Source organism: Trachurus japonicus, chromosome 24, assembly GCF_045865225.1.
Source record: "Trachurus japonicus isolate A0001 chromosome 24, Traja_1.0".
Lineage (NCBI taxonomy): Eukaryota > Metazoa > Chordata > Actinopteri > Carangiformes > Carangidae > Trachurus > Trachurus japonicus.
The window spans coordinates 10,550,360-10,572,066 of NC_140930.1; the positions used below are offsets into that span (position 1 = coordinate 10,550,360).

The 21,707-nt window shown below is 41.8% G+C and overlaps 1 long non-coding RNA gene across 1 annotated transcript in view; it reads right to left on the bottom strand.

Annotated features, from left to right (window-relative positions):
• LOC146961368 (uncharacterized) overlaps positions 1-21,707 on the bottom strand; it is a 42,580-nt gene that overhangs the window by 8,839 nt on the left and 12,034 nt on the right. The window contains exon 3 of the long non-coding RNA XR_015035282.1: positions 7,431-7,499. This is a non-coding gene — a long non-coding RNA (uncharacterized LOC146961368). The remainder of the gene's footprint in view (positions 1-7,430; positions 7,500-21,707) is intronic.

Here is a 21,707-nt window from a genome sequence, read left to right on the forward strand (position 1 = left end):
TTCACGACAGATCGAATTTAGCTGAGGCCGTCCGTCCATCCATGAGCCAGACAGGTGGCTGCTCAATGGACTGCTGAGGCACATCATTTCAAACAATATGTGTACCATACTGTAGATCCTGCCCAACAGGAACATAAATGCATGAGTTTTGCACCATTGGTCTGATTCAGTCAAAAACATGAAGAAAAGATGCATTCATGTATTTAGTTTTGGTAGGATAAATATCATATAGAACTTCCCTGACTGTGTTAGTATAAGTTAAAGTTAGTATTCAAGTGTTAAGGAAACCATTACTGCTACTCCACTTTTCTAATTTTAATCAAACTGCAGGTGCAATTCATCTCATTTATGATAAAGCCCATGGAGTTGTATGTTCAATACAATGGGACAACATGTGGTTGTGGTAAATAACGGTGTGTTTGTGTTCACACTTAAACATGAAGATAACACTGATTATTACAGTTTGCAGCTTAAACTTCAATAGCAAAACCCAGATGTGAGCCAAATGTAGTAACACATGGCCTAATGTGATGATTTGATGAAAAGTAATTTGCTAAGAATCTCAGCATTGCAGAGTCGCTGAGCCGTCGTGTCTATGTTTGAAACACCTCAGCACTTTCTGACATTTATTGCCAAACACACGCTGTCACACCTTGTTCACTCCTGGGTGTCTCCATAAGACGATAAATAAGTAAACAGTGAAGAACACATGCATTCACTCAGGCACACACACACACACACACACACACACACACACACACACAGACTGAATGAGGGTCCTATCTGAGAGGTTACAATCCATTTGCTATAGCGCTTTGGTGCCTAAAAATAAGCAACTGAAACTAACCAAGCTGCAGGCATCATGCTTGAAGGACACTGTTCAGGCTCCTCAGATTCAAAGGGATTTGGCAACAGCTGCAAGATCTGTGTGTGTTTGTGTGTGTCTGTTTGCCTGTGTGTGTGTGTTAATGATGCACTTATAATGATGCACAATATGAAGAGATGAAGATAAATAAAGAAAATAAAAAGTATAATTTATCAGAGATGTGCGATGGGAGTACACAGTGCACTTGTCAAGACCCGTTAATTAATTAAACTTGGTTAAATTGAGTTCCAATTACGAAGTTTGCACATCAGTGCTACGACTTCTGGCACCGAGGATTGTAAATGCATTAAAAGGAGTGATTCTTTTTCCCACTCCTGCTGCATCTGTTTGTAGGCTGATCTGACCTCAGCAGTGAGGTAGCGCCGTTAAAAATAAAAGCATTAAATCAGGTATAAATGACATCCCATTTTTTCCCCCCTCCCTGTTTTCGTCAATTACATTTAATAGAGCAAAATGTTGTTAAAATAGTAAAACACATTCTGTGCTAACGGCTCAGTCAGCTGTGCTCCGACAGCAGTGATGAAGCCGCCGGGTCCTCTGCAAGAGCCACCTCCGCATCACCACCGAGAGCCTTCTAATCTATGCCAATCAGATGACGCTAAACAGCCATTTGTTGTTGAATTGGGCACCAGTACACGCCCCCCCCCCCTCATATCAACAGCCACTGCAGACCCTCGCAAAATGCTGGCAACGTAGCAAAAAGCCGGCACAGCAGAGAGAGAGGGGGGGTGACAGAAATAGCAGAGTGGTGAATAATAGAGAAAAAAGAACTGTGGTGTAATTAACATGGTGGCTGGAGGCTGATGTACTGTAGAGAGATAAAGAAAGGGAGTGAAGTGAGGGCGTCGAGAGAGAGAACATGGAGGGGAGATACGAGGAAAAGATGAGGCATTTAGTGGGGAGTTTCGGAGAGGGGGAATTTTTTTGGGGTGGGAAGAAAGGAAAACAGGGAAGCAAAGACAACACAGAAAGAAATAGAATCAGTAAGAGAGAACAAACAAAACACAGCCCTGTCATCAAAACTAAAGAGGAAATAACATCCTGCTGAAAGGGTGACACTTTGTCGAGCTCAAATTATACGCCATGATACAAGCACTATTCTATGTGCAAATCAGCAAATATATGCGAATCCACCTAAAATCCGTATATCAAAAGTGAATCTGGGGGGGAAATACAAATATCATGCATTAAAAAAATACTGGAACAAAATGAAATGGTTCAAAACAGGGATAGAAACAGAAATGTAGATGATAATTACATCTTCTCCCAGTAGCAAGTGCACCTCTACATGGTCTCACTAGCTCCGTTTCTACTTCTATAAGGCTTTTAAAACTAGTAGCACAGTCGTCCACAGGAGTAAAGGTTAGCCGATGCAGCGTTTGACGGGTGACTTCTTGAGTCACAGACAGAAAGTCGTGGATTTACAGGCATCAGAAAAAGAGCTGCAGATTTTCCAAAATGGCGCTGCTCTGCGTGGGCAACAGTGATCAGGAACAGCACTGCAGAGAGGAGGGTTGGTAAGAAGGGCTGAGAATGAAAGCAGCTCACTCTTCACTACTTTTGTCATATATGTGTGTGCTTGGGAGAAGACAGACTGATGCACGGACAGGAAGTGAGAAATGACAAGGGTGACACATGACAAATAAGAAAGAGAAATATATGACTGAAGCCACACAGACTCCCAGATGTACTGTAGCCTCCAATCTTGAGAGAACATCCACAATATCAGCCCTCTGTCCACAACAATAAAATATGAGCCTTTCCGAAACCATCTCTAATGTGGATTCACAAGATATGTTGTGGTTCAGTGTGCACACAGACAAAAACAAGTCTCCCCACCGAGGGTCGGGCTCTGCAGTGCAGTAAAGTTAAGAAAAAAACGTTGTCACCTCTGCTCTTCTCTGTGATTAAAATGTCAACATGGACAATCACACAGGCAGAGGTGTTTCATTAACTTGCATTTATGGTGATTTTAACAGACATGACAAACACTGGTGGCTGCATGACGCAGCAGCTCGAGAACGACTGCTGGTTGAAGATGTTGTGTTAATGAGCCACCGCTGAAATCGTGTCTAAATGACGACAGCAGAGAAAAAAATAGAGTTAAAGGGGAACTGTGCAGGATTTTTACCTTAACTATGCTGCATTTTTACCTGAATTAAACAGCTTTGGAGTGATTGTGATGGTTCAATAGATGACATGTAACTTGTTACAGGGAGAATGGAGGCTTTCTGCCTTCCACGTAGCTCGCTTGGCTAAAAAACAACTTTGCAAGATCAATGCAGAGCTCACATCTCTGCGGCACCGCGACACAAACGCGCCCTGTAACCTGTAATCTCTGGTTTATGATAAGATTACACAAATATACAGGTCAGAACATCGTATAACGTTATGCACCGCTCTATTGATTGATTTCTTGCCGACTTCGTTGTAAACAAATGCACACGGCCGAGAGGAGGGTTAGCGAAACTGTGGAAAAGCAACTGGACTTGCATAGTTCCTCTTTAAGAAGTTAACAAGTTCACTTAACTTTCTTCTAATTACTCATGAGGATATGACCACATATCACAAAGCCAGTTCATTCATCCATTCATTCATGACCGGATCTTAATCAGTCCTACTGTATGCAGCATAAAAGCACAACTATGCTGTAAAAAGGACCAAGTCAAGCCTTTGTCTTGAGCCAGATAATGATCGCTGTGAAAGTCAAACAGAAAAACACCTTCTGACTGAAATTAGCTATGAGGCATTAAGATAAATGGATGGGTTTTAGGTGTACAGGCTTTGCACAGAACAGACTAAAAGGCCCTTTACGAACCGTTTAAACCTTGCAAAAAGGTGTGACTTCAGTAGATGTTAAACGCAGGTGGCTGTAAAGTGCAGTGTATATATAGTGAGGAAACTCTGTTCCTTCCTGTTGCTTTCCGATCCAGGGCCGTGCCAGCCTGCGCCGCAGCCAAGGAAGCCGTCTCACATTCCAGCAGGAAACACATCTCAGCCGCTTCCTGCTTCCCCGGAGGAAGTGACAGGTTGGGCAGAGATTGGCTGAGCCACGCACAGTCGGGACTGAAGTCTGGGAGAGAGTGATTTTCCAGGAAAAAAAACAACATAAAACTACTTTAAAAACTGGTTCGGCAATACTCCAATAAAAGGCAGATTATCTGCTTAAGTGGCAGGGTGTGTTAACACTGCTCTGCGGTTTTTTAACACATGCTCCGTTTCCATTAGGACGACCTGCAGCTGCCACTATTAGCTAATTATACTCCAGCACCTCAGAGGAGCCTGAACACATATTGCTCCTGCTTTTATTGTGAAGCACATTGTGACATCTGCCGTAGAGAAATGCTACAGAAACCAAATGTCGCTTTACATCTTGCAAAGTAGAGGCCATCTCAGGATGAACTATATCTGCAACAAATAGAAAAATACTTCCAAAAGGATGTAACAGTGATACTGCACAAATCTGATCTCTCACTTCAAGCAGAAAATGGCAAAACAATAATAATAATGTACAATTTTTCCTTTGTTAGTTTCTTCCATTAAAAAATCTTCATCAGTGATGTTGTTAATTCTTTAAGAAGTAGAAATCACAGTTGTGCGGTAGATGCACATCATAATATAAGGTCAAGTAAATGCCAGGGTATGTTCTGTTTATTGTATTATTGGGTTGATGTGAATGCACACCTGTATTTGTAAAGCAAAGGTGGCGGCTGTGTTGATCGTTTGACTAAGATCTGACTCACCGCCGGGATACACCCATTTACTGAAATAGACAGAGGACAGCAATGACCTGTGATGACTCGGAGGGCCACCGGCGCCAAAAACCTCCACACTGCTAATAAACCATGTGGCAGCAAGGAATAAATTGCAGCATTTGTATCGAGTCTCCTGGTGACAGGTGGGAGGAAGTTCTCGCCCAATTACACCGGGGAAGGGGGATGAAGCGGGATAAGCCAGGCCACTAGAAAAGACCTAATGAGGATGTGGTATGATTGCTGCGGGACTGAAGAGACACACGCTCATTTGTGCCTACAGCAAGTATATTCGATTGGCACAGAATGGCCAGGATGAAGTGGCAGAGAGAGAGCGGTGGAGATAGATAGGGAGAGATAATGGAAGTGAGAAGGATTGATTCCACACTCGATGTGAGAGCACGTGGGAGGAGATGAGATGCTGCGACTGAAAAGTGGGAAAGAGAGATGGATACAGAAAGAAAGTGAGTACGGTAGTCAGTAGTCACTCAAGTCATCTAACTCCGCACTCTCTACTCCTTTCCATCCATCCATCCATCCATCCATCCATCCATCCATCCATCCATCCATAGAAACACAGCTGGCAGAGGAAGCACTGGGGGAAACCGTCCATACTGAGACACAGGCCCCTCAAATCACATGCAAACACATCTAAAGCCTGTCATACAGGCAGTGACACTTTGTCAAGGCTGTGCAGCTTTCACTATGGGCAGAACAAAACCTGGAAAACCAGGGCAAACATATGACGGGAAGAGAGTATTCTGTTCAAAGAGAGTCCGTTTCCATTCAGGCAGCATGCAGCCCATTGTAACAGACTGAATGTAGCTATTGTAAATCCTTAACATCCACTTAAAATCATACATCCTTATATAATCACTGCTGTATGTTAGCGAAATCCCATAGAAACCAATGTAAAACTGATAAAACAGACATTATAGTATGCAACAAAAAGCTCCTTGCTTTAATGTGAAGATAAATCCAACCCTATTTCCTTCTATGTGGAACATAACTACAAATGGTTCCTCGCCTCAGTCACTATAACTTGATGTCATCTGAAATGACACACGCTGCCGAGTGCTGGTTTCTTCCTCGTTGAGAGTTATTGGAGGATATTATATTGCAGTGGTCTTGAAATGTATCTGTGTGCAACCAAAAACCCAGAGTTAACCATTTTAAAAGTAAATAATATGGTACAAATTAAATTACACACAGACCGTCTTCAGGGCCACATTTCAGCCTGATGATACAAGGTTAAAAAAAATAGTTTACATCTTTATAGCCTGAAGGCTTCAATACAAGAAGTACTTTAAATGAACTTCCACTTATTGTGGGCTCTGTTGTATGTTTTGGAGGCACTCAAATAGCAAACCTATTTTAAAATAGTAACAAAAAATGATGCCTAAATGTTTATTTGTTACTCGACAGAATAGACGCCATACAGCTTCACAGATTCATACTGCAGAACTGGATTGAATTTTCCTTTTTAAAACAGAACAAGTGAAGTGAAGTGACCTCCAGGGCTCTAATTTATAAGACATCCGGTGGCTACACTGACCACTGGTGTAACTCTGGGATTCTGATAGCTTAATGTTACTTTAATGTTTTTCCACAAGCTTTCTGTTTGATGTCTTTATCTCATTATTATCATCTCTGCGTCTCTTCCCTTGTGTGTTTTTCTTTCACTCTCCCCACCATCTCTCATTCCTCTCTCCTCCTCGCTCCCTCGTACTTGTGTGAATATAGTAGTGTCTGTATCTATGTGTCTGTGAGTGTGTGTGTGTGTGTGTGTGTGTGTGTGTGTGTGTGTGAGGGTGTGTGTGTGTGTGTGTGTGTGTGTGTGTGTGTGTGTGTGTGTGTGTGTGGGAGGGGAGCAGCATTGCTGGGTGGAGGAGGAGGTGAGAGAGAAAGAAAAAGAAGCAAGAGAGGGAAAGAAATACACAGAGAGAGAAGCAAAGCATTTACTGGAACAAAACATGCTGTTTCAATCTCATAGATAAGGGCCGCCTACTCACCACTCTTTATCTCTATTCAGATTATTCCTCATTTCAAAATCTATATAGTTCCACAAGTTTATAGGCTAATACATTATATTATATTATATTTAGACGAGGACCCTATTGTAATAGCTATGTTTATATATTGTTTTTGTAGTCTGATGTCTAAGCAGAATAACTCCATATTTCAAGTTGGTGAAGCTTTTAATTTGACCATGTACAATGGTAAAATAACATTTACAGTAAATTGAGTTGTACTACCTTTCTAATATAGTAGCTGTAACAATAGGATATAACAAATCTGACATAAAATGAGGGAATTTAATCATAAATGGAATAAAATAATAAGTTTTCCTTATCGATTTTGTGGAGGCCACTTTTTAAAATGAACAGTAATTTGTGACAACTAGTCCATCTCAAGTAGAGCAAATCATAGCTAGAAAATAAATGTTAAAAGAGGAAAAATTTGAAACTGGAATTAAATAGAAAAAATGTCTGACCATTTGTTCAAGACAGGATGAAAAAACGGAAGCCTGCTGCTAAAAACTTGATGACTGCCAAATATCTATCAACAGCTAATTTTCACCCAAGGTGGCGATGATGACACAGACTAAAAGTAGTTTTCTTTTCTCCTGTAACAGCTCTGTAATATGGCATCACTCACTTCCAACTAGTGAGGTGCCTGAAATGCAACAGAAGAGCTACTGTAACCTTGACAACATCTATAGAGATGCCGTCTGATGGATGCAACCCAAACTGTGCAGAACCCGAGCCCAGATGGGCAAGTTGAATACTCACTGATGAGACCGGTATCTTGTCAAGGTCGGTGAAGAGTGGATGACACAGCCTGAAAGCTTTATGGTGAGCCTGAAAGAGAGGATGGTACATTGTCAGATAAAACACAGTCACATAGTGAAGTTAGCCAAACGCCAGGGGAAAAAAATACAGTAAGTGTGTAGAAAGTGCATTAATATGACCCCTGTCTGGTCTGATTAAAAGGCTCTGAGCAGGACTGAGATGTGAAATGTGTTAGTGGAATGAAAAGTGGCGACTAAATCGACTACTAATCTAGAAGGAATAAAGAAGCATGAAGAGTGCAGACTTGCAAAACAGCATACACCAACAACATAAGACCACTGAGGAAAAAACACAATCTGCATCAAAATCTCAAGAGATTGTCCCTGACCTACGCCACATCTCACCACCAAGTTTGGTGCAAATCAAGTCTGTATTTTTTGCACAGTCCTACTGACAATTAAACAGGTACAGATGAAAACTAAACCACCTCAGTCAAGGTACAAATAGCCAACAACAATTCAAACTGAATTGAACCAAACCTGCTAGAAAAAGGTTAAAATAAGAGTCCTGTATCTGATATTAAAATGACTCGTGCTGTTAAAGGTCAGTCAGACTCGATCATTTAAAAACTCTTACTCATATTACGAAATTAGGGCTTCAACTAATTACTACCTTCAATATTGATTAATCTGTCAATTATGTTATTTTGCTTGATAAGTAGCTGTTGTATAATTTGCTGTTGAATGGCTAACTGATTCAGGTGTTGGAAGAAAAGGAAACATAATTAGAGAGCAGCTTTCTGGACTAGCTGTGTGGACTGGATCTGATTTTTCATTACAGTGTGAACAGGTACCGCACATACTTCAATATTCTTTTATATTCCTCAAGATTTAATCTGTTCAAAAGCATTGAGAAGTCAAAATTGGGTTTTGGTTGCAGCACTACCTTTAAGGACAGATTTTTATCTTTTACCAAAGAGTAAAATCCCACTGAGAACAATGGGCTTTTTCCAATAAGTCCTGATATAAAAGAGAATTAGTTTTACTTTTGATAACGCAATTTTTTAACTGTGATCCAGGAAGGTCCAATGACAGCATGGGCTTTATTATTACAGTTTAAATAAATGGATGAAATGGGACATCCAGCTTGTTGTCATATGAACTGTCAATCAACTCAACTGTCCTTGACTGTTAAAATGGGGATCAATTAATGAAGCAAATTCAATTCGAAAGACACGCTCCCTCTTATTAGAGAGGTGACGCGTAAACGTTTCAGCTTGTTAAAATCCGCTCAAAAAGCCTTTGAGAAATAATATCAGTGTTAACTTTAATGGACTCTGAGAGTGATAGAGGGAATCCAAGTGCAACAATCATCAGACACACTAAGAAGACTCTAAAAAAAACATTATGACAGAAGGATGAATGAATGAAGCACAAGTCTTACAGTACGTGTCACAGTCTGATGGATATCAGTCATTGGAGCAGTTACAGAAGCGATCCACGTTTATAATCATTAAAGCCATCTTGTGTGGCTGGAAAAGCAAACTGTGCAGCTGGTTGCAAAGGTTAACCAGAGTGCAGTGTCCAGTGTGTTCACACCTAAAAAGAAGCCATCTAGCTGCTGTTGTTTTTTTTTGTTTTTTTGTTTTAAAAACGCACACACCAACACCACATGTATTTCATTTCCTCTCCGTGGAGGCTGGCTGGATTTCCTGGAGAACCGAGGCAGCAGCGGCGGCGGCTGCCAACTCTGCAGACTGCAGAGATACTTGTTATAAGTTCCATCTGTGTGGTCCCACGAAGTCATTCGACTTGACTTGATTTGTGAATTTTACTCGTGACTACCAATTTTAACGTTTTATATCTTGCCATATCACCACCATCGACACCCTATCATTTGACAGATCTGACAAACACAATTTGCATGGTCTTGACTCGATTTGATTGAGAGCTTAAAGGGGGACTATGCAGGATTGTTACCTTAACTATGCAGGATTTTTACCTTAATTAATCAGCTGTGGAGTAATTGTGATGGTTAAATAAATGTCTTGTAACTTGTTACAGGGAGAATGGAGGCTCTCTGCAAGATCAGTGCTGCCGAACCGTTGTACCAGCTCTTGTCTCGGTGGCACCCGAGTAATCTCTTGTTTATGACAGATAAGACTACAGAAATATACACATCATAACGCATTATAACGTTATGTACTGCTCTATTGATTGCTTTCTCGATGGCTTCGTTGAAAACAAATGCACATGACCGGGAGGAGGGTTAGCAAAACAGCGGCAAAAAGACAGGACTTGCATAGTTCCCCTTTAATTGAACCTGCTACGTCGAAGACTAATTTGTTTATAAAGAAAAATGACCATGCTATGTGCCGTGTTAACTAACTGAAATATTGTTATGGTGTTGTTTTCATTGTCTCATTTATGACTGTAGAATAGATCAGACTTCAGTTTCACAATTAGTCCCAAAGAAGCTTTCATCTCACAGAAAGAGGTCTGATGATGACTAGTCTTCAATATCATTTCCAACACCTGGTAATAATTCGGGAAATTAATTAGCAAACCGAGAACACATGATTAATAACGTACTGTAATGTGCTACGCTTCATCAGGCAAATGTTGACACATTTCATTTCGAGATCAATTGAGCCACTGGAGGATGTTAAAGAGTCATTAAATATACAGTCTCACAGTGTGATGTAGTAGTGTCTCTGCGCATTTTCACCTCAAGGTAAATGTTATAAAACTGTGATAATTCCTCTGGGCACAAGCGGGGGCAGCCTTTATTTCAGGCAAGGCGGCACAACCCCAACTATAATATGCTGCAGGAACCCTGCAATTATGTACAATATGCTAGATATCTAATATAGTTTTAATAATATGCTGTTTTGAAGTGTTGAGAATGTAGAGCAAAACAACCTGCAGGACTGCGGATGGAAAATATCCATTATTTCTATATTTAACAGCCTATCATAACTTTTTCATATTCCAATCATTAATCCCAAACCAGTATATTTGTCTCTAAACCTAATAATATCTTCTGAGCTTAAAGCAGACATCTTCATTGCCATATCATACACATACCAGACTATTAGTGCAGACTGCTGACCTGGACCTTTGGACCTCTCTGTAGTCTGCTCCTCCATGATGGCATTAAGCCTAATGAGGCTTGCTGATGGTCTATACTCATGTCAATCTGGGGGAAAACCTTTTACTCTAGGCAAACTAGAACATATGTATACACACAGTTGCTGAGTGTGCATTCGCTCACTCAGTCTACCACTAGTATCCACATTTGCTTATTTGATGAAAGGACAAACATAACCCATGGATGAGTCAAATATACACCAACAAAACCTTCTATCATACTGTATCTCTCGCTCTCCAGTCTCCACTCCCCGCTAGACAAGAAATCAGAGACGTGCAGGTGTTAGCTTGGGCTGGTAGGCTATAGGCTGCTGCTGTAGCCGTGTTACACAACTCTCAATTCAGGACAACTGCCCACACCTTTTCCAGGCAGCATGAGGGATGACAAACATAGGGAGCCAAAGAAAAAACTGCTTCCATATGGACATGGATTTTAACGGCTTATCCATTAACAAAAAACAGCTTCTTTCTCTCTCTTGTTGTTTTCTGGCTGGGAAAACAATGATAAAAGTGACGGACAGCTTACACATTCCTGACCTGGATATTTAGGAGATAATAGAAAGGCATGCGGTGGAGGGGAGAATACAAGCTTTAATGAGATCTACAGTACAGTAACAATGCGGACAACCTTTTGTTTCCACCTCTTTCAGTTATCCACTGGGACGCAGCCGGTGACTGCTGCTTCATGGACTAAGTTCGATTGGACTGGTTTAGCAAGGCCACACTCTCACAGGAACTTGTCCATTAGTCATGCTCTGTAATACCAGTTAATGATTGCGAGCCCCGTTTCAACACATTTATAAAAGCCCGGCCTCGCACTGTGGGTTCACACACGACCCAGGGGAGTTAAACATGAAACCAAACTCTCCGCTTTTGACAGCTTTGGCAAAAAGTTCATAAGAAAATCCAAAATGCTGTCTGTGACTCTGAGGCGCTGGTTGCCAAGTAGGCTAGATAACCTAAAAATGATTTATTGAACATATAATTGTAAGTTATCATTTATTCTGTTCTTTTTTCTAAATACAATATGATGGGAAGTTGTCTGGAGAAGTAGAGGGAGCTGCTGCAACTTTCACCAGTACAGTGACAGACTGAAGGACTGAAGGCGGATCAGAAAAGGAGTCATGATGATCCAGACAAAGCATGTTCTGAAATCTGTTGAGCGCTATGACAGGGGAGGAGATGCACATTTAGGAGAGCAGAGAGAAAAGAGGAGGGTGGGGGAAAAAGGAAGAGGACAAAGCAGGTCATGGCTGGTAAAGCCATAGTGTGGGTTATCATCTCCAGATGGGTTCACACCAACCCCTGGTGCATGCTACACTCAGGGCTGCTTACCATACTTCAAATTAAGAATTAAAATCATATCAATCTAGCTACTTCAGATGCTATACTCCCGTTAATTACCAAGGATTTAAAGAGAGTGCCAAATGATAAAGTCGAACTCAAGGCAAATTATTTTTATTTAATTTTACATCTGATTATACCAAACTAATAGAGTTAAGTATCAATTTCAAATTCAATACAAAGCTTTCCATAAATTTTAACTTGGGTTTGCTACTAAAAGATCTTATTAATGTAGATTTGAGGTATGTTTCCTCCGTCAACCTTGGCTATAAAACAAACCCAACATGACAAAAAAAAAAAAAAAAGGAGGCTGTGATTAAGAAGAATGTGTTCTTTGGCAGGGTTTTGGAGACAGCTTGACAATACAAATCACGCTGTGGTATAGTGGATTCAGACAGAGCATTAGCTCAAGTTGCAGGTCGTAGAACAGACAACGTCCAGATGTCTGGCTGGACATAGAAGAATACAGAGGAGCCTTCAGGAGGCTGGTTCTCTTCCCAGTCCACTACTGATGGTCATGGTTCTTCTCCGATCAGAACCAAAATCCCTACTAGGAACCCCACTGGAGGCACCCCAAGAATTCAAAAAGGAACTTGATCCTGAAAGTTACGCATGTTTTGTTTTCAGAGCATGAGTTTGGCATTGTTGAGTGTTTTTTAGAAGGTCAACAAACCCTAGTCCAACAACGCAGCACTGCCAGTACTTTACAACCTCTCTGCCCCGTCTGTGACTCTCAAGGCCGAGCTCAGTCCTTTCTGCAGGAATCGTGCACTTAAAAATGGATTCCAATTATATACACAGTTGCATTTTCACATAAAAGGCTCTGCAATTTCCTCAAAACAAATGGGCGCTCTGGATTTAAGTAAATGTTACACAAAAAAAGGAGTAAGTACTACATTTGCTGGGGACTATTTTCAGTTGCGGGTCCATATATAGTCATTAGAAGACCAAATGTCAGTGTGGAGTCCAGACTTTAAGTATTTGGTAAGTCGTTTCTAAAGAATGCACCACACTGATGTAAAATCAACACCTTTTTATTAATGGTCTATAAAAATACCAACCTGGCACCCCGTGCCAAAAGAATTCCCCACATTATAGGAGTGAGTCAATAAAGTGTGGAGTAGGTCGTGATGCGTAGAGGGAGTGGAGGTGCATAATAAACGCAGCCTCAAGAAGGAGTTTGGGGAAGAGAACATGCAGAAACTCATAGTGCATCAAATTCTCTGTGGATTTCATTTCAAAGACATTTCAAAGCCACTGCGAGCCAGCATAAGCAGCTTTGTTCCTTTGCCACCTATCCTCACTTTATGCCCGTTCTAAACCTATCTTCATTGTTTTGGCCACAGCTCTCTATCAAGTCTCAGCTGCCTGCTTTTCACATTCCTCTGTCATGGGGACATAAGCCTCCGTTTTCCTCTCCCACACTCTTCAACCCTGTGGAAAACAGGGATACAGGCTGGCGGAGCCGCTGTGTCAAATCTATTTGTCGGTTAAACCTTCTTCAGAATGGAGCCTGGATTAGGCCTGCATTTAGCTGCTGGTGCTGGTGCTAGTCAGCGAAACCTGGTGTGCGTGAGTGTGTTTGCATGCAGTGACGGCCAGTGAGCTTTAATGGGCCAAGCTATTCGTGAAGCTCCTGACTTGCCAGAGGGAGTTCACCCAATGGCCACAAAAGCCTCCAACTTACTATCATCATGATAATGGCCTTAAAAAAAAGCCTGTTTACACACAACTTTGTGTTATTTTCCACAAATGTACACACACCGACAGCCTAATGGGAGAGTTAATGCTAAACAAAAGACTATTGAGAAGAGGACAGCTAAGTGCCATAGCAGCAATGTGGTCGGTGTTTCAGCCAAGTATCACTGTGAAAATAAAACGAAAGAAATAAAGGAGAAGAAATAAAATGAGAAAGTCTGTGTGTGCCTGAAAAAGCCTGGGAATCATCTGTGAACAGTGGGGAATTGAGAAAATGTGGCAAGGAGGGAAAGCATGACCGAAGTAGCAGATCCTCTGCTATGTCTGTAAATCACACCAGAGCTCAAGTCCAAAAAGTATGAGACAGGGGGATAGAGAGAGACAGAGAGAGACAGAGAGAGGAAGGTGAAGAGGAGAGAGGAAGAAGAGGGTGTTAACAGGTAAAACCAGAGTAAAGAGGAGCTGAGGGGCAAAGGGAATGCTGGAGAAAGAAATCTAAAAAAGATATTAAGTGAGACAGATGAGGAGACGTTAAAAGAGGGGGAGAAGTGTAGAGTCCCCGGCTGGAGTTCACAAGTTCAACTGGAAAAACCTTTCCGTTCTCTTCACTTCCCCTCCGTCTCCAGGCTGCCATGTGTCAGCACTTCAGCGAGCACAGGAGAAGCACAAATATCAAAGATTCAGGTAGCCAGGCAAGTGTGTGTAGCTGCGTGTGTCTCTGAAAGTGACCTGCACCTCACCTCCTGAGATGGACCCAGGCCTGCATTAACATTTAATCCTAGTGGTTAAAGCTGCACCTTTAAAAAAAAATTTAAAAAAATAAAAACTTTTAACTGTTTAGCACCATGGTCTAACCACAATCTGGCACAGTCGCAGGCCTCCACAAGTGTGTATCTTTTGCTTGTGTGTGGGTCTGCCTATTGGGAACCTGCAGTGTGTTAAGACCTTGATAATGAAAGCTATAAATCACAGCTACTACATCCCTAGCCTCAAAGCTCATAAACTCCAGCCCACAACAGCCTGACAACAAAAACATGTTTCGATCTTTTCTTTTCCTGCTCATTCACACTATAAACAACGTCAGCGGCAGAAGGGGGGGCCGCGCAACAGCCGAGTCACCATAAAGACTCTTGTCTTCTCCTGACACTGCGTCTCCACGGTGATGCCGAGATCAAGTCCTGCGGGTGCTGGGTAAAGATATCTTAAAGGAATAGTTAACCAAAAAATGAAATTCAGTCATTATTGACTCATCCTCATGCTGATGAATACTCTGGAGTAGTTTTTTATCCATCAAAGTGCATCTGGAGACCCGGGAGGGGGGGTTCGTAGTCCAACGAAATCCTTATATGAGAGTCAATAGCGCCCGACACAAAAAGGTCCATAAAACTACACAAAAACCTTGTAATATTCCTCCACACTGCTCGTCCGCTGCAATCCAAGTGTCCTGAAGGGATATAGTCCAGAGTTTACTCGAAATTACTCTCATATAAGGATATCGTTGGGCTACGAACCCCCCTCCCGGGTCTCCAGATGCAATTCATCAGCATGAGGGCGAGTCAATAATGACTGAATTTCATTTTTTGGAGAACTATTCCTTTAACCCTGGAATTTTTTGGGGGAATTCTCTCAGTCTTTCTCTCCTTGCTAACCTTGCACATGTGCTAGGTTTGTCACGATACCAGAGTATCAGTAGTCGATACCAGTACTAGTGAATTTCCACGATTCTCAATACTCATTCAATGCCATGGTAAAAAAAAACACTTACACACCATCCACTACCTTATCAAACAGTTCCACATCAAACTTTCTTTCATTTAAAGAGATAGTTCAACATTTTGGCAAATTCGCCAAGTATCGAGTAGTTTAGTTTTAGTTTAGTTTAGTATGTTTATTTCGGTCTCATAAAAACAAATACAGTAGACAAATATAAAGGTATAAATACAAAACAAAATAAATCAGAACAAAAAACACAACAAGCAAATCAATTTACTTTGACCGAAAAGGTGTAGGCTGAAGCATCAGCTTATTTTGCCTACCCTTCTTAAATTAACATTTTTCGTTCACTCAATTTAAAAATTTTTTTTTTTTTTTTTTTTTTTTCGAGTAGGTTCATCACCTTTAATTATCGGTGCATGTTGTTTTGAGATCTGCGGGGCAGAGAAGTGAGCTGCTCAGTGAACACAATGGAGGTGAACGGTACAAGGTCCCCTGTCCCTCATCAAACTCATCACCTATCCGGGGCGGTGCGTGGCGCAGTGGTTAAGGCGGCCGCCCCATGTAGAGGCTACAGTCCTCAACACAGGCGTCCCCGGTTCGAATCCCGTGTCGGGCAGACCTTTCCTGCATGTCATTCCCCCTCTCTCTGCCTCCCCCTTTCCTGTCTATCTATACTGTATATGCTATCAAATAAAGGCAAAAATGCCAAAAAAAATATACTTTAAAAAAAAAAAAACTCATCAACTATCCCTTTAAGCTCCATTCATGGTACTGGGAAAAAAGCAGGTACTGGTGTATTTTTTGCACGTTGGCATCGACTTGGTGCTGAAGTATGAGTTTTCATGACAATATACATGTACAATACAATATGTGCTAATGTAGACTACTGGGTCACAGATTAATGTAAGCACATTTTATTTTACAACAGTCCTTCGGTAAGCCTGCAGACTTTGTGATGTAGTTCATACAGTGGAACCACATGCTTTATTTGTAGATCAAATTAAACACTATTAACATTGAGTGTGTTATTTCAAAAGGTCAAAGTCTGAAATTTTTCAGACACTGCTTGCCAGAAATATATGCCAATTTACACAACACAAGCAGTGTACTCTTGGCGAGGTAGAATAGCTTTTCAACAAAAAGAGGAAAATAACTGCTGCTCTAGCATCAAGGTAAGTAAAAGAGAGTGAGAGGGAGGCGCATGCTAACGCGTTTCATCCTGACATCTGAAGACACAAGCCCGGTACTTACAGCAATTAGCGCAGAGTCTTGTTCTCACTCTTCTCTTTGTTGTTGCTGACACTCTAAGTAATCTGAAAGCAACCATACACAGTCCCAGGTAGCATCATTAGCAGCCAAAAACAATGTCTGACAACTTCTGAGGGCGAAAACAGCTCAAGTTAAGGGATAAAACTTAATAAGGGAGAGAGTCGACAAGTGTAAATTAAAAAAAAGTGTAAACAAATTTCTGTGTTATGACAAACAGAAAGGTACCTTTTTGATTGGTGGTTTAGTTCTTCATTTAAATGTTTAAATGTGATACTCCGTAGCTTAGCAGCATCACAAGATACAGCATTTTATTCAAAAGGGATTGATGTACCGCTTTATTCATTTTTCTCACAGCATGATTGACACTGTTTATGATCATTGATGAGTAAGTCGTCTGTCTCTCCTGAGCAACACATCTTGGTCCCAGTGAAACTTCATAAACCCAAACAATCATTACTCTCAACTCTTAATCTGTTGTGTTTGTTGTGTCACTACAGATGTGTCTTTTGGTGACTAATCACAACCTCATTTTACATTAGTTCAGTCTCTAGCTATACTCTGATAATCCATGCATGTCATTTCAGCCTGCAGGGCAGTGATCTCTGACTACGCACCCATGACTAAGCAGTTGTTTTCCGACCAAATGCAGATGCAACTGATTTTATAAGAGCAATTAAGCATTCAAATTTGGTTATGCACAGACGTAACCATGCATAGATGCGATTGTCAAAAGCATATGGTCGGGGATCACTGAGGTAGAAAATCTGGAGTATTGATCAGGCTGAAACCAGAGGCCAAGACTGAGAGGGCATCGGTCACGAGACAAGAACCAGATTGACAAGTGCATGTTTAATGGCCGTGAGAAACGGTGAGAAGGGGGCTTCTGGATAATCGTGGTTATAAGGGACGGGGCAGTAGTAGACAGCTAGTCCTGTGACACTTTGACAGATATGAGGCTCTGCACCTCCCATTGGGGGAAAACAGAGAAAAGAGGGCTTTGAATACAAGGCCTACTGCTTAAGCCCTCTGTGCAGTGCCCTCACAGCTCACAGCTCTTAACCAAAGGAAGGGTCAAGCCACTGCTTGACTACAGGCATCTGGGGCTTTTCCTGGCCAAACAAAACAATTAAATGCGGGGGCTGGAGCTGCGTGAGGTTCGTCTTTCCCTACCTCTCTCTTGCACTCATCAATCTAAAACTTCTACTGCTTTACTAGTATTTCTTTCTATCCTTTCCCGGTGCAGATCAAATGTATTTTCATTTCCTTCAAGTTTTTCTTCTCCACTAAAACCTGATCTACATTTTCTTGCTATAACTCCTTATCTCCATCTCATCTCGACTCCTCAGTCTCTACTTGTGTTTTTCTATGTAATCTGCTACGGCCACCTCTGCTCTCCCTCTGTCTCCAGCCCCTCTTATATTTACCATCCCGATCATCTGGGGAGTGAAAACGAGCTGTGAGGAAAGGCTTTGGGTGCAGACGGACTGTTTCAGAAGCACAGTGCTAATTTTTTGTGTAAGAAACCCAAGATTTTTACGCCTACCAGTCCTCACAATCAGACCATGTTAGAGGAGGCCAGAGATGGATAAAGTCAGGACAATCTGGGTGGAGGCAAATAATCAAAAACTAGTTCCCGCTGGGTGTTTTCAGGCAGTGCTTAATAGACTGTTGCTACACAGTTTCATCCATGCATCAATCACCTCAAACCCAAAGCCTGAGGCCTGTCTGTGTGGTCCCAGTCTTTCTCAACAAAGAGAAATGCTGTTTAGTCGACTACACTGCCATTGGAAAAAGAGCAACGTGAACCCACTGGCAAGCTTTAATTTAATAACAATCTGATTTGGTTTTCCTTCGGATATAACACAACACAGATTGTGATACAGAACAAAAACAGCAAGGCCAGTGGGGCTTTTCTATTTTCTCAACCTGCTCAAGGTGCTGGTTCATTCATTGGTTCATCTGTATGTCTAGTACCTGTACCATGGATCAGACACCTCTTTAATTACAAAGGTCTAGGAGGGCAGTACAATGAGCTTTTAACAACAGTGGCTCTGATAAAGCCTTTTTAAAAAAGAGCTTGCGGGGTGATAGGCCCCTTCCTGGAAGAGAAGACACCTGCACTTTATTAACCACTCCTTGCGTTACTTTCCAAACGAAACACACCAGCCTGCTGCGAGAAACTAACACCAACCGAGTCTTCTCAAAGGTTCCTGTCCACAATCACTGTGTAGCACATTGCCAACATGAAGAAAGGAGATAGTGTGCAGCATTGGTACTAACAAGTGTAAGCTGTCCTTTCTTCTTCATGCATTGGTCCACTGGCTGTGTGAAGTGGCTGCAGGGATGAGCAAGTGCTTCAGGAGGAAGTTTAAAAAAAAAAAAAAAAAGTGAGACAGAGAGAGAAAAGAAAGAAGAAAGAAAAATGGCTTCTAATTACCATTGTTACAACCATGCATTATCATTACACTCCAAGGTTTCTGACAACACAACAACTGTGCTGCCATAGCAACGCGGCGCCCGGAAGAGAGACGATAGCGATGCCGTTTGATGTTTTGCTTGTTCCGCTGCGTCTCTGATCCACGCTGCCGCTGCCTCCATGTAATCAGTCTGTTCAGAGTCAATCTGTTCACTGACCTGCACCCTGATCCTGAACCTACTCTGACGAGCGCAGGTGGACACCATCACTGAGCTCGCCTGGCACCACTTCACCCATGGGCTAAACAACACAGCACAGCTGGGTTCGGCTGATATTATGTAACGCGGCAGCACCACCCCCGCAGGCCCTGTTCACACCACCCCTCTCCCTCCTACTCCGCCTCCCCACTAGTGCACCATTGGCTATTTGCAGGCAGAGGTGCATAGTGAGACAAGAGTGCTTCAGCGCTGACACGACCTGTGGGGATATATTTGTGGAGGATCGTGCTTTTGCAAACTCGAAAATTTAAGATGAAACCCATGCATGGAGAGAATACAGCTCTGTGTTACGCAAACAAACAATACCAAGCTATCAGTTTGTTCAATCCATAGCTTTTTTTTTTTTGCTTTTCTACTTCATTCAAGTGAAGGAAACAGAACCAGATATTCCCTTCAGTAGTAGTTGATCAGTTACTACCATATAATTATTTATTATACTGCTTTAAATTCCTAAAACTAATTATTTGATTCCAGGGTGGGCTGCATCCATCATTGATCCCACCAGTGATTCTGCCTTTACTTCTTGGAAACAAATTTTGTTACTAAGCAATAGTTGCCAAAAGTGGAATTGCACCCGTTGCCTGGCAACATTAGCTTACTGAATCTCATATCAGGGAGCAATGAGAACCAGTGGTGCTTTGCGCTACAACCCTCTAGATACTCCTCCATCTCATCTCATCTCGGTTGCACACACCGTGATGTCCAAATTTACAATGATGCTATTCAAGTCATCTGACATCCCATTATATCTCCACACCTGGCTGCTCACAACCATCAACATCATCCTTAAAGGGACAGTTAAATATTTTGGCAAATAGGCCCATAGCCATAATCCCTATAGTTTTAGGAGTAGGTTTGTTACCTTTATTTGTCGGTGCAAGATATTTTTAGAATGGCAGAGCAGAGCCGCGAGCTGCTCAGAGCTACGCTACGGAGGCTCATGGGATTTCTTGGGTTCCCTCATCAAACTCATCAAATACACAATCCAACAACCCCTGACGGGAACGCGCATCAGCGGTTTTGCATGAATTTGCCTCTAAAGCAACTCAGTCTCGTAGCGTTCTGTTATTATCTCATAGCGTGGTGAATGTGCAGGTCACAACTTGTACACAAGAGCGTTTTGGAGTTGTTGGATTGTGTATTGAGTTTGTAATGAGTTTGATGAATGAAACCAAGAAATACTATGAGCCTCCGTAGCGTAGCTCTGAGCAGCTCGCGGCTCTGCTCCACCGTTCTAAAAATAGCTTGCACCAACAATTAAGGGTAACAAACCTACTCCTATCATGGCAATGGTCCAATTTGCCAAAAATGTTGAACTACCCCTTAAACACACAGGTTTGATCAATTTAAATTCATAGAAAGGTTCACTCCTCTTCCTTTAGCCCATTTGTTATCATGTGAAGATCTGTTCACTAACTAACTGCCTGCAAAGTGTAACCAGGACCAAAAAACAAGAGATAAAACTATAAAATCTGGGAGGTGAAGAAAGCAGGATGAGGGTGAGTTCCTTTATTTCAACTTCTTCCCAACCGTGGCCATTTCCCCCCTCAAGGGCTTTAAGGGCTGTGACAGTCACTTCATTAAAAACGAACCCTGTAGTCCCTTGATGGAGCTCTTCTCCTAAACTCGCCTGCTGTCATTAGAAAGTCCTGCTAGGTCAGTCAACTTTTGTCCAATGCACCAGTTGCCTCTTAATAAAAAAAAACAGCAGTTTGCTTAAGCTCACATTTGTCTCACATCCAGAGCCTTCCTTTCCTCCGCGCAGCTGGACGGACCCAGCGGAGGCATTAGCTCCAAGTTGTCAGAATGCCACTGGAATGGATCAAAGCACTATGGGGTAAATTGCCTCCAATGACCATTTTAAGTACTCTTACACCATACAGTAGAGCAGCCTACTCCATTTGAGTGACTGGGTAACAAGGCAGCAACAGTCTGAGCTCATGATGACAGGGAGACATGCAGTGGAAACAGGTGTGACGGGAGGAGGGCAGAGTTTGGTACAAAAGTTTTCTGACAGACAGGGTCACCATCAGTTGCCTCCGGAGCCAAGAGTACGCTGTGAAGCCTGGGAAACATCGATAAAGATAGAAAAGATTTAATACGTTTATTTAGTATCGCAAATGTGCAACCCAGCATTCCTGTTCTGTTCTGTTCTAGGGAGTTTATTTCATAAATTTCATCTTTTATATTTATGAGGGAAGACCAATCATTCATATCTGTATTATTTATGGAATCGCAAATAAATTGCTGTGTGATTCACTTGTAATTTACAGATGAATGGATGAGAATGGTGAATTGTTATGAAAACCATAATAAAAAAGAGAATTGAAAAAAGAGAAGATTTATATTTTCCTAAACAATTACTTTGATGATTACGTTCTCAGATGTCTTTTTGCTTTAAAAAGAA